This window comes from Amia ocellicauda, chromosome 7 (genome assembly GCF_036373705.1).
Source record: "Amia ocellicauda isolate fAmiCal2 chromosome 7, fAmiCal2.hap1, whole genome shotgun sequence".
Taxonomy (NCBI): Eukaryota; Metazoa; Chordata; class Actinopteri; order Amiiformes; family Amiidae; genus Amia; species Amia ocellicauda.
This window is the reverse complement of record NC_089856.1, coordinates 48548822-48563322: the sequence shown is the minus strand read 5'-3', so window position 1 is coordinate 48563322 and position 14501 is coordinate 48548822. Positions and strand designations below refer to the sequence as shown.

Below are 14501 nucleotides of genomic sequence, written 5' to 3'. Positions count from 1 at the left end.
GCCGCAGTGCTTGGGCTGTCACGTGCCACCAGGAGACTTGACAGCAGGTTAAGCAACAACCAGAGCCGGGGACTCAAAGTTGCTCTGGATCAGGTCAAATAGCTGGACTGCTCTGAATTCGGCAACAAAGACAAGTCCACTGCAGTGCGTCAGACGCATTAAAAATTAACACACACTAACTCTTAGTCCACAGAGCCTCAGATCTGCACAGGCCGTACTTATAGCATCGTCATTTCCAGATTCATGAACGTAAAACAGGTTTATGTCTGATGAACAACGCCAAAAAGGACCAACCCAATTCGCTGCACGAAAAGAATAACAGAATGCAACACTCGCTCGCTCCGCACTGGGTACCACAGTGGGACTCACACACTCTCGCTGGCATGCCAATTTATTATAACAACTCACTTCTTAGATGACCTTCTCCAAGGTGACATGGTTGTCACCAAATATGCCGTTTAAACATACAATAAGTGCAAAAAGAAAAACTGAAGACTATACAGTGCCGTGCAAGAGTATTCACCTACTGCGAAGTTTCCACATTTTGTTGCCATCCGAGTTTGCAATCACAGAACTTTCCAATCTGACATTATATTTGGAATCTACACAATCTACTCCAAACGGAGAAAGCTAAAAACCATAATACAATGGTGATATAATGTAAAGGAGTTCGATTGCCAAAGGGAATTGAAAGTACAGCAGCCCTAACTCTGTGCAGGGATAAGGCCCCTGGGATCTCTTGCTATTTCATGGGTGTATGTCACTACAATGATACAAGATAAACTGCGAACTATGTCAATTATCATCACCCTACCAACTACCAACAGGACTGGAATAAAGCACATCCCGTCCACACTAATCCCAAGAACCAGTTTAAAATGGAGTACAAATTACAGAGGAAATTACAAACCCCTGAAAGAGGACGGTGGGAATGGGAAACGCACTTGAATGAAGGACAGTGCAACATGTTGCTATACAACAATCGAACCGGACATCAACACAAATCTCGATAAAGAAAGTGGCACTCGGCACTTAAAAACTACTGCAACGGTTTATTTACAATATGAATAAAACTGTCCAATGCATTTATATTTTCAATGAAATATATGTGCACTTGATATTCATAATTAATATTTTTTCACGTTGATACATAAAATAAGTAAGGATTAACACTAGCACCACCATAGGTGCTTTTTGAACAGCTTTTGTAATTAAAATGTTAAAATCACGGCATATGTGAATTTCTCACACGTCCGTTCTTACATTACAATTAAATACCTATATAGCCGTAAATGTGTCAAAATGAATACATGAATATACATGAATATACATGAATAAAAAATAATGTATTCAACCATTGGACCCAGTTTATGCGGTAGGCTATATTGCAAATAATATAGCCGACAATCTGAGCTTTATAATTGTGAAAAAACACGTGAATTTCTACACATCATATATTATTATATTTATTTAATTAATTAGTAGATGTCACATAATACATACAATTGAATATGATCTAGCTCTCGTCCGCCTGTCCTCTGATCGGCTCAGCAAGTTTCTAACTTTCCTTTGGAATTCAATCCTGATCACGTTGCAAACCCGGGTCTCTGGATCGATGCCTTGAACAGTCACTGTTCGATCATGCTAATTATGTTGTATTAGGTACAGAGCTGGCAACAGGCTGGCTGGTGTTAGCATCTATTAGACTGCTTTTGGCACTACAATTCAGTATCTATACAGGACTGAGAAGATGCCCCTCACCCTTCAGCCAGCGCTGCCACGGGCGCCCAGAATAAAGACACTGCCAGGCTGCTAAATGCAGCACAAACTGCCCTGTTGATGTCCGCACACGGTGTGGAAAGTCCCTCCATGGCAAATGCAATGTAGTGTGGAAACATTAATTGTACGCAGCTGTAATAAACAGACGGAGCCATTTCAAAGTGCTTTTACATTGCATAAGATGTAACTTGTTATTTATGTTTCATAAATGTATGTCTGCTAAAATACGTGCATACTGATTGCTAAACCTGTTTACACAGTTTACTGCATAAACGTAATTTTTAATTATTAGTTTTCTTTGTTATTGAAAAATAAGAAAAATACTTAAACTTTCAATAAATAAAATTTTAAGTTGAATCCAACTGTCTGTTTTTAATTTTTGCCTGAAAGCTGTTTTCTATAGAGCTGCACATTTTACGGGTGTGGTGGTTGTATGTAGTCCGAAATCTTGGCGATTTTAGTGTTAAGAGGTTACAAAATTTGTGAATTTTCTCTGAGATCTAGATTAGAATTTAAGAATTAAAAATTTGGTTTCCATTCAAAAATTGTATATTCATTCTAGGCGTAAACCTTAAAATGTATAATTAACACAATACGCAATAATGACAAAATGTAATTAGTGTAACCATAGACATATACACTCACCTAAAGGATTATTAGTTGATGGAGATTTGTGGGATGCACATCCAGGGCACGAAGCTCCCGTTCCACCACATCCCAAAGATGCTCTATTGGGTTGAGATCTGGTGACTGTGGGGGCCAGTTTAGTACAGTGAACTCATTGTCATGTTCAAGAAACCAATTTGAAATGATTCGACCTTTGTGACATGGTGCATTATCCTGCTGGAAGTAGCCATCAGAGGATGGGTACATGGTGGTCATAAAGGGATGGACATGGTCAGAAACAATGCTCAGGTAGGCCGTGGCATTTAAACGATGCCCAATTGGCACTAAGGGGCCTAAAGTGTGCCAAGAAAACATCCCCCACACCATTACACCACCACCACCAGCCTGCACAGTGGTAACAAGGCATGATGGATCCATGTTCTCATTCTGTTTACGCCAAATTCTGACTCTACCATCTGAATGTCTCAACAGAAATCGAGACTCATCAGACCAGGCAACATTTTTCCAGTCTTCAACTGTCCAATTTTGGTGAGCTTGTGCAAATTGTAGCCTCTTTTTCCTATTTGTAGTGGAGATGAGTGGTACCCGGTGGGGTCTTCTGCTGTTGAAGCCCATCCGCCTCAAGGTTGTACGTGTTGTGGCTTCACAAATGCTTTGCTGCATACCTCGGTTGTAACGAGTGGTTATTTCAGTCAAAGTTGCTCTTCTATCAGCTTGAATCAGTCGGCCCATTGTCCTCTGACCTTTAGCATCAACAAGGCATTTTCGCCCACAGGACTGCCGCATACTGGATGTTTTTCCCTTTTCACACCATTCTTTGTAAACCCTAGAAATGGTTGTGCGTGAAAATCCCAGTAACTGAGCAGATTGTGAAATACTCGTCCCGTCTGGCACCAACAACCATGCCACGCTCAAAATTGCTTAAATCACCTTTCTTTCCCATTCAGACATTCAGTTTGGAGTTCAGGAGATTGTCTTGACCAGGACCACACCCCTAAATGCATTGAAGCAACTGCCATGTGATTGGTTGGTTAGATAATTGCATTAATGAGAAACTGAACAGGTGTTCCTAATAATCCTTTAGGTGAGTGTACACTTATGAGGGTAAATGCTCAGCTGGGGGGGGGGCCTTGTTGCTGTTGATTTTACAGTTATTTTATTTTCCTAAAACTAAAAGTTCATAACTACAATATAACCATTGTAATAATTATGATAGGCAGCCTAATCGCACAATGTTTACATTATTTCACTTCACAATGTGTGTATTTTGATTGAGGTGCTTCTGCGGGAGTTTGTGTTTGCCGCTTGCCAGGCAGCGGCCTTTCCCTGTACCCTCCTGAGGGCCCCCCCTGGCAGCACGCACTTATGTTTCCTATTTAATATTGAAAAAAGGACTGAGCCAGTGTGGGGGGGCACGTTACAAATTTAAAGTACTTCAGATTTAAAATAATGACATGGTTGTAAGTAACTATTTTTTCATGTTAAAGGTGTTTATACGTGTGTGTGCTGTATGATAGAAGGCTCCTCAGCAGTGATGATGTGCTTTGGGCCCCCACAACATATTTGGCAGGGGGGCCCTATGTTATGCCACTGGATTGAGTTGCAATCATCTTTTGTTTTTCTTACTACTGAATTTACATTCTAAACTATTATTTCACGAGGGAAGCAAATTTAGCAATTTGTCCAAAACAAAGTAGTGTGAAAACATTGTTTAAAAAAATATATATATATTCTAAATTTGATTGATGTGCGTCATGTGTCCGGTCTATAGCTAGTGTAGTCTACATGTCTGCTGCATATCAGTAGCTTGCTAGTGTAGCCTAGCTAAAATGTATAGAAAATACAAGTCCAAAAACACAAAAAGCGAAACAAGACAAATAGTGTAATTTCCTTGTGTGTCCCACTAACAAGCTATTTCTCACAGCAAGGGTCTGCTTAAATATGCAATGCTCAAACAGGCTTATGCCTTTTTACGTTAGTCTTGTTGAAATGAAATAGTCTATATTGTTCACTGACAATTTTTTTATCGTTTCATTGTCTATTCTATATTATGCTTTTATTTGGTAAATCTTGTGCTCTCCAGTGCTTAAGAGTCGGGTGCTACAGCAACATTCCCTGTTCTTGGTGCTGAAAAAACAGCATAAAATATGGCATGTTTTACCGGGGCTGCCGATGTTTTTTCGTAATGTGACGCCACTGTTTTGGCAAATAAACTCCAACTTCGTCATGTAACCCAGAACAGCAGAGTTTATTTTTAACATCTGAATCTATTTCTATTTCTTCACAAGCATCACATCGATGACTGACAAAACGTTTTCATCCGACTCTGTACAGAAAGGATCTATGCCGCGATGCCTGATTTGTCCACACTGAATGTGACAAATCAGCAGTTAAGACACAATGCAACTGCAACCCACTCTCTGCATAAATGTGTCTCGTCCACAAGAGGCATGAAAAATCCCAGAGATCCCCTTCTCACCGTTTATGCTCAAAAATGGCCCATTGGATCGCCTAAACGTGGGAACTTCTTCCAAAAATTGTAACACTCTCGTGTCTGTGTACACTTCCTCTCTTAGATACCGACCTCCGAGTCGCATCTCCAAGGAGCTTTTCGAACAAGTCAAGGACTCAGCAGTACAGAAGCACATTTTAGGAGAAGGTCAAAGAAAATGTCAAAGGCAGAGTATCCGGTGGAGTCCATCACGAAGAAGTGGCATGTGCCTCATACCACCCTTCCAAAATGAGCAGCCGGGCAAACAGGAAACTGGTGAGGGATGCCACTGTGAAGCCAACAGTGATTTGAAAAGATTTGCCAGGTTCTGTGTCTGAGATGGAAATCAGTGCTCAGGCAAGTGGCAGAAGGATGTGTGGTCACCCAGGCGGCAGCTTCATGTCATAGAGGTGGGGTGCTTCTCCCCAGCAGGGACTGAGGGGGAAATGGACAGTGCAGTGTGCAGGCCAATCCCAGTGGAGCAGCTGCTCAAGTCAGCCAGGCATCTACAACCGGGGGTGGAAATTCACCTTTCAGCAGGACAATGACCCGGAGCACAAGCGCAAAGCCAGACTGGAGCAGTTCAAAAAGAAGGTGAATGTCCTTGAGAGGCCAAGTCAAAGCCCAGACTCAAATCTAATAGAAAATGTACGGCGAGACTTGGAAGATTGCAGTCCTTCAACAAATGTGTCAGAAATGGAGCACTAACTGCTACCAAAGGGGCTTCACCCAATTCAGATTTGGGGGGCTGAATACTTATTCAAGCAGCGAATTCCATTTTCTTTGACTTTCAGTCTCCTTCACATATCAGCATTAAATTTGATCATTAGAGTTTTTAATCGAAAGAAAAGTTCCGGCCAGAAACACAAAGAGCAGCATTACAGCAGGAGCTCGGGCCGCCTCTCTGAGAGGCAGCAAACGCAAAAGAGAAGTTTCTGGGGCGAGTCCTGACCGCTGAGTGTCTGTGCAGAAAGAGGAAGTGTGCTCAGTGTCTATGTCTCAGAGCAGGAAACTCAGGGACAAGAGCCAGTTCCCTGGGGCTGACCTCACAGGGACACCAATAATGTCACGCGTTCCAACGGAAACATGATGACCCAGGACCGGCGCTGACCGGCCCCAGTGCTGCGACACACGGTCGCAGGCTGCGTCTTACAGTGCTGGTACCAGCTTCGATCCACAACAGAGGAAAAATAAATGTTATAAAAATTGAAACAACGCAATTAAAATAATATTACAATAATGAATATAATAATAATAAAATAAGATTATTATATATGTATATATTTTCTATATATGTATGGATGCGTTATATTACACACAAGGCACAGCCTCCATGGAGGTGATGTATAACTGAGCTATTGGTGCTGCTGCTGTTGATATTCTACACCAGAGCGCTCTGGTCCAGCCACTGGCAGGGTCACATGCTTGCAGTAACCTATATAAATCTACACACAGAATCAACTGCACCCAAAACGAACAGAAATTTAAATAATGCTTCATTAATAAAGTAACAGGTTAGTTAACATTGGTGTGCATAGTGGCGATTGTTTTATTAAAAAATATTATGCAATATATATGATTGCTATTATATTTATATACATACACCTCTAAGTAGAATATATATGTTACTTAATTTGGGTAACGTATTTCTCCAAGACAAGCCGTTACACACTATCTCATTACAGCGCGGTGTGCAGCGGCTCCAGGCTACTCGGTAAGAAGCTGCGCTGGAAGCCGAGTCGAGGCTGAAGCGTAACGTAGCCGCTCCGCGCCGCCTCCCCTCCCTCTCTCCCTCTCTCTCTCTCTCTCCCTCCCTCTCTCTCTCTCTCTCTCTCCCTCCCTCCCCCCGCTCTCTCTCTCTCTCTCTCTCTCTCCCTCCCTCCCCCCGCTCTCTCTCTGTGCGCGCCGTGAGGCTCCGGCGAGGCCGCTGAAGCACGAAGCGCCGCGGCTCGCTGCAGCACACAGGCGCCGTGTTTGTGCGCTTCCTGCCTCGCTGTGTCGGCGCCAGACACACTCCTGCCCGTGCCCGGCCGCTGCTGCGGTCCTGCATCACGCACACTCACGCACACTCACGCACACTCACGCACACTCACGCACGCAGGTCGCTCACCCCGGTCGCCGCGTCCACCGAGCTGCTGCTTCCACCGCCGTCTGCGCGCGCTGGGCCCCGCGTTCTAGAACTTAGCGCTCCTTTTGTCTGCCGCCCCCGTGACCGTGTCCAGTCCAGCACTGCGCATGCGCTCCGACGCGAAACACGCCGCGGAGATGAACAGCGTCCCCCGCACGACACAACGTGTTGTTTAATAATCAATACCGCTGAGAACAGACGACGGTAGACGAGAAATACAGATTGTACACGTATGTCTTGATAACCGATGCGAACTGTCCGGGCACCAGTGTGAATAAATGAAGATCGAAACGCGATCACCGACGCGCTCCGGGGCTCCTGCCAGTCCGGCGACAAACAAACAAACAAACGTACGAGGAAAAGAAAACGTGGGAAGTCGTGGTCAAGACACAATCATGAAACGAGAGATTCGCCAAATAAACACAACCGAAACAGCCTTCAGGAGAAAATGTGATAACGGCCAGCTTATTTTCACCCCCGTCTCAGAACCGCTCAAACGCAGGCGCCTCGGTTCTGCAGACACCGGCGCAAAATCGACACGTTTTTAGGGTTTCGAATGTGCAGTGTTCGAGAATTACATTTCGAATTTCGAATTTACTTTCCCCAGAGAAATCTGCATTCCATTAAATTAGCACACCAGTTTAATATCATCATTATTAATATTTTTACTATTATTATTATTATTATTATTATTAATATTATTAATATTTTTATTATAATTATTATAATTATTATTATTATTATTATTTCCTAAACCATTATTTTGGAAAATGTGTTTTTACTCAAATTGAGTAAACATGACTACTGCACTGTACCAAAAAATATGAAATTATGTCCTCTCTGTATAAAAAATAAATACAGAATGAAAACTGACTTGTGCTTCACTTTCACACATCATCTCCTGTCAGTTACTCAACTGGACCGCTTCAGTCAGTCGGGTCACTTTCAAGTTTCCCTTTTAGAGTAAAGCTAACAATCCCCACTCCGGCCATTGGGCTGGGAGCAGAAACGGTGGGATCAGAGGTCTTCCTGTCCCTGATAATACTGTCTACATGGGACAGGAACATTGGGCAGACCTTTGAAAAAACATTCAATCGATTAATTTATCAATCAGTTTAATATAATATAGCACTCTCCAGCACAATTTGGGTGACTGTCTCTAAGCCCTGCTGCCTGTGCTGTAGTGACGGGGCCCATCCCTGGTGACTTGTGGAGCTGTGAAGAGCAGGAAGACGAGAGGACGGCCAACAGGCCCCAGGAACCCGAGTGAAAGGACAAAGTGACTGGAAAGAATGTGGGTCCAGTGGTTCCCACTCACTCTCTCACCTACACACTGACACACACACACACAATGACACATTCACACACTGACACACTCACACTGCTGGACTGACCACAGACCAGTGAAGCACTTACATTCAAAGCACAGCAAGAAACTAAACCACACCCACAGAAAACAGTATTGTCGGCGGAGACAGATCTAACAGAGAACTTCTCTGAAGACTTTTAATCTGGGAGCCTTGTAGACATGGCCCACTGAGGAGCGGTGGTCTGACAGACCAGAACGTGGATGTGCTGGACTGTATTCACAGCCTTCGTTTGAAACTGAGACATGATGCATTCAGACGGAGACTGGCAGTTCAACTACTAATGATCTACTTAATTGTATGTGATATCACCACAATCAACCAGTGGCAGAGCAGAGATAAAGCACCACACTGTGAACTCTCAGCTCAGTCCAGTCAGCCGGGGTCCCGAGTCTCCTCTCTGGGCAGCACTGATGGATTCAGAGATTAACTGCTGTTCTGGGTCAGTCTGTATATCTTCTGATTGGACAAGCTGGCAATACTGTACTGCTCTAACCAGTATTCAGATACATCTGCTGTAATATAGCTTGTACTATAATTAGTATTATAATTTGTGTCTGTTGCACTGTTGCACGCCATATACATATATACAACCTTTGACCCTAATTAAGCAGCAGTTGAGCACGGTGTCAGTCCAATAATAGTAGTAAATTCGCTTTTATCTTTAAATGCTCATCGCCTTGCTTCTCTCCCTCGCCCTCTTGCACACGCAATTGCCGTCAGTGTTGCTATTATTAATGCCAGCTGTGTGTAGACATTGATGTGATATAATCATTGCATTTGAAACAGCCTTCACATGACAAGCCGGGTCTCCGTCTTCCGAAGAGGCCTGCCGGGTGGTCAGCGCGGAGAGCTGCCTCTGCTTCTGCAGTGACATGCCGGCCCCTCTCCCTCTCTCTCCCTCTCTCTCCCTCTCCCTCCCGGGTCGGCGCTGCTGTTCCTCCTGTTTCACCCGTCTCCGCAGCTGCCCTCCCTCCCCCGCTCTCCGTCTCTCTCTCTCTCTCGCTGGCTGCGTGTGTCTGTACTCGTCCCTCCTCCTCCTCCTCCTCCTCCTCCCCCAGCCCACACACCCATCTTCATAATCATATAATCCCCACACTGCGCGTTTGCTCTTTGTAATTGCTTACCCGTCCTTCCGAGGTTTTTTTTGCCAGCCTCCCGATCGAGCTCCTCGGTGCCTCCGCCTCTCGGCAGCGACCGCAAGATCAACGCGGAGTGACGCGGCGGCGGCGGCGGGACGGACGGGGCTCGGCGGCTGCTGCGGCGCTCGCCCGGGTGCGGAGTGGCGGAGGAGCGGGGCCTGCGAGCGCAGAGCAGCGCCGGACCACGTGTTTGCGCGCTGTTCCCCCCTCTGTCTCTCCTCCCCTCGCTGCTCACACTGCCGCGATCCCGCGCTGCGCCGCTGCTGCCCCTCACTCGAGCCCCGCGTTCATGCAGTTACTGCGCTTGTGTTTCTGTGTTTCGTCTTTCGTTGTTTCTCATGGTTGTAATATCAATCATTTGCTAGAAGTTCTGCTCTGTGTGGCTTCGAATCCAATATAGATACATTATAACCACCATTACTAATAACAGTGTCTCTATTACAATACCATACGTCTTGTGTTTCTATATCGGTGTCATGTTTTCAGTGATGGTTCTGCTGGCAGTTCGCGGCGGCTGCGCTCGGGTTCAGAGGCGCCTCTATTGGACCGAGCCGCTGAACTCGGCAGCCGATTGGCCGAGCGAATCGAGCGACAATTCAAACGCTGCGCAGACGCGCCGACAGCAGCGCAATCCGGTAAACCGCGATCGGCCGCCGTTTCATACAGAATGAAGCAGGTCGAGGTTCTGGTCGGGTCCAGCACAATGTGCGGCACCGTGAATAACAAGCGCAATCCGGTGTCGGGTCTCATCGGCTCACTGCCGATACATCGCAGTGCAGGTCTCGGCACTTCTGCTAAAAACGTCTCTGCTTTAATCGGCACTAATAGCGACGTATGCGAGCAACACGAACATCCAGAGGCTTGCATATTGAATACAGCCCCCCGAAAAACGATCAATATTGTTTTTAAATCATGCAAGAGTTGCGTTATATCGCTTTACGATCACAAACGTTTATTTCTATCGTGTCCTGCAGGTAACTACCTCGCTTGACCAGCGTTAAACATTTGTATTTATATTACAAAGGTATTTTCTATTAATTGTATGAACTATATATACTGAACAAAAATATAAACGACACATGTAGTGTTGGTCCAGTTTTCATGAGCTGAAATAAAAGACCCCCAGACATTTTCCATACGCACATACAGATTTTGTGCACAAATTAGTTTACATCCCTGCTAGTGAGCATTTCTCCTTTGCCAGGATAATCCATCCCCCTGACAGGTGAGGCACATCAAGAAGCTGATTGAACAGCGTGGTCGTTACGCAGCAGCCCCTTGTGCTGGGACAATTAAAGGCCGTTCTGAAATGTGCAGTTTTGTCACACAACACAATGCCACAGATGTCTCAAGGTCTCAAGGGAGGGAACTATCTGTTGCCAGAGAATTGAATGTTCATTTCTCTACCATAAGTCGCCTCCAACGCTGTTTTAGAGAATTTCTCAGGGTGTCCAACTGGCCTCACAACTGTGGACCATATATAACCAACAAGCCAGGACCAGCCGCCCGGACGGCCGATGATACGGTGGGTTTGCACAACTGAGTTTCTGCGCTCAGTGTCAGAAACCGTCTCAGGGAAGCTCACCTGCGCTCCTCAGCGGGATGACCTCACCTGTCGGGCGGACTTTTTTCTTGGCAAATGGGAAATGCTCACTAACGGGGATGTAAACTGATTTCTGCACAAAATCCCAGGAAAATAAGCTTTTTGTGCGGATGGAAATTTTCTGGGATCTTTTATTTCAGCTCATAAAACACTGGAACAACACTTTAACTTTTGCATTTATGTTTGTGTTTAGTGTATTCCCACGAATAAAGACTGAGAAAAAAAATAATAATTACAATACAAAATTTTATTTAAGCATACAAAAGTGCAGTACTATAATCAATACAAAGTGCAATTTTAGAATTACAAAAGTGCTGCAGAACAATTAATTTTAAAAAGCATGTGTCCTGGTTCAAAGTGCAGACATGATGCGGTGTAGAGCGAGGGATGAGCTGAAGCGAGGGCGTATAGGAGAAATCACAGCGAGCATCGGCGTTGTGTGTCGCTGCGGAGAGGCCGGGTGCCGCAGTTCCGTGCAGCTGATTTTAGAGAAACACGTTCATCGAAGACCATATAGAGAACAGAAGACAGTGGAGTCTGTGACGAAGTTTGAGGTACTTCGAGGTTTTCACGGATGCCATGGAGCGGCTCAGCAACCAAGGCAGTAATCTTCTATGTGACAGTATGTTCTTTAGAAAAAACGTATACGAGTCTTCCCGAGTGTCGTTAGAGCTGAATAAACTACTTTGGTATTATTCTAATTAAATTGGGCCCTGAGGGTTCCTAGTCTACCTATCTACCGAGGGGGTGCATTTCTCCCTATCAGTGCTCGCTGCCGTAGTGCCGGAATAAGAGGGTGAATCACAGCAGCTATCGTGTCACAGAGATTGGCAGGTCGTCCTCACTGTGGTGCCAGCGGGCTTCCTGTGATAGCTTCTGGGTGATCTTTACTCAGGGTACCAGAGAAGGGCTGCCCTACACTGTGGATCCAAGTGATCCGAGGATCCTATCCAGTCTGTTTTTGAATGTTCCCAAATTGTCTCTTCAGCCACATCGCTGGGGAGTTTGTTCAGATTGTGACGCCTCTCTGTGTGAAGAAATGACTCTTACCTTTTCTATTGCTTCCCCACATTGTTTGGATGGAGAAAGTGAGGAGTCCACATAGACTCCTAGGTCTTTCTCATGCGATACTTCATCTAGTTCTGTTCCTCCCATAGTGTAATTATAGGGACATTTTTGTTACCTGCATGTAATACCTTGCACTTGTCCACATTGAATTTCATGTGGGTCACAGCACATCTTAATTTCTTATGAAATCAATTAGGACAATCTGCAGAACCAAATCCAAAAAATAAATCAGTTTGTAATTTAATTAAAAAATTAAATTAAATACAATAAAAAACTAAAGTCTGACAGAAAAATGGTGGCGGTACAAAATAACGGTGAAAAAAGTGACATGAAGAAGAAAATATCAACATGTAGAAAATCCCATTGTGATTCTAGTCACAAATTCAAATAAAAGATCTTCAGAATTTGGGATTGTGTTAAATTTATTTCTACCGTCACACAGAACCGCCATACATGAAAAAAAAACTGTGTATGCATCCCTGTCTCATCTTGCACACTGAGTCGAGTCCATAATTATCGTACGATGATGATGCATCAATTTTGGAATCGGATCGAGTTCGATTCGTTACAACATCTGGATTGATGCACTTTGTTGTGTCCTCTGGAAAAGCTTATCATCTACATGTCTAACCATGAGGAATTACACAACAAAGCAAATAAATACAGACATGAAACATATGACAAGATCGTGGAGGAGCGGGGCATGAATGGTAGCAACTGATGTAGCTAGAATTATTCTAGAAAGTGGTTAAGCACAGATAAACAACACAAAATTGACCTACATTATTTACAAAGATTTGTATTTTCAAATAAATATTTTAATTTTGAGCCACGCTGCTTTTGTGTCTGAGGTTTAGTTTGTGTGCGTTAAGGTTTTTTAAACAAACAGTGGCGAGACGGACACCAGCACGACAAGGGGAAAGGCTGTGTATCTGCAGTGGTTTTAACTGATCCAATGTGCAAAATCCTTGACGGACAACTTTTCGCATGTCGGACTACAAATGACGTGTCGGATCCAGTGTGCAACGGCCTTTAGTCATTCAAAGTCTAGTGGTTGAACCTCATTAAAACCGCAGACGCCAGGCCCCACTGCACAGCTGCCCAACCTGTCCCGGCCTGCAGGAGTTCAAGGACGCAAGATGGCGATCATTTTCCTAGCATTTTCATTCAGCACGCCACGCCGGCGGCCGCACACTAGCAGGGCCCATTCGCCGAGCTTCTGCCGCCTCCCCTGCCAGAGGAATGCCAAGACCTGTTTTCAAGGATCACACAAAAACGCAGAAAATTTACGGCACAGGAGGAATGGGCTAAGAGTCACTTCTGATGTGAGTAACCCTCCCCGAACCGCCCCCCCGTGCTCTGGGAGGAGCCTGTGTTACGGAAGACAGCGCCGTGAAACAGAAGTCAGGGCACAACACCCAGCCATGCTGAGCGTGGCTCCAGGGCCCACGGTCTAGGGCAGGGCCTCCCAACCCTGTACCCGGCAAGACCCATTTAAACACAGCAAATCTCTTTCTGACCCCAGAACGCCTCCCAGACATATAGTTGACAACAAGTATTGCATTGGAGTTGATGCTGTTTATACTTTCAATGAACGGCATTTAAACAGATTTTTATTTTATTTTATATTTACAAAAAATTATAAAACAAAAATCACCCTGCATTTGTGACCCTATTTTTTGAATGGGGCGACTTAAATTGGGGTCATGACCATTGATTTTTATCACAGAGAGAGGACAGAGACAGGAGAGAGAGAGGGGATAGCGGAGAGAGAAAAGAGAGGGAGAGGGAGATGACAGAGACATGAAACAGACAGAGACTAACGAGAGTAGAACGAATCAGGAGAGAAATGAGAGAAAGGGGAGGTCAGGCACCATTCTCAAGCACTGCACGCATATTTTGTCTTAGTGCGTCTGTGCTGATAAAGGCCCAGCCAGGGTGATCCAAACTGGATTTAGAGATTGGTTTAGTTCACACACGCTCACACAGATAAACAAACACACGCACACGGGTTGTTTTGATTAAACCATCCTGCATCTTGTTTTTCCTGTCACTGTCCAAACAGAAATGAGAAACCACCTGGCCCAGCTTTGCATTCTGCCCCAGGTGCATGGAGAAAAATAAAAAAGAGGAACTGATCGCTGGCTGTAAAAAAACATCAGCGAGACGGAGGGGTGAGCGACACACGGAGAGCCCATCATCGGAGGACTGTGCCGACACGCTTTGCCCTTTCGCTCAATCAGCGTTACATTCTTATTGTGCGTTTCGTCTCCTTCTCTACCACAGCATTGCAGAG

The 14501-nt window shown here is 44.8% G+C and overlaps 1 protein-coding gene across 1 annotated transcript in view; it reads right to left on the bottom strand.

Moving 5' to 3' along the window:
• Positions 1–9701, bottom strand: part of LOC136753775 (uncharacterized) — a 44979-nt gene extending 35278 nt beyond the window's left edge. Inside the window, exon 1 of the mRNA XM_066710152.1 lies at positions 9520–9701. The gene's annotated coding sequence lies outside the window, so the exon portion shown is untranslated. The remainder of the gene's footprint in view (positions 1–9519) is intronic.
• Between the last annotated feature and the right edge of the window lie 4800 nt (positions 9702–14501).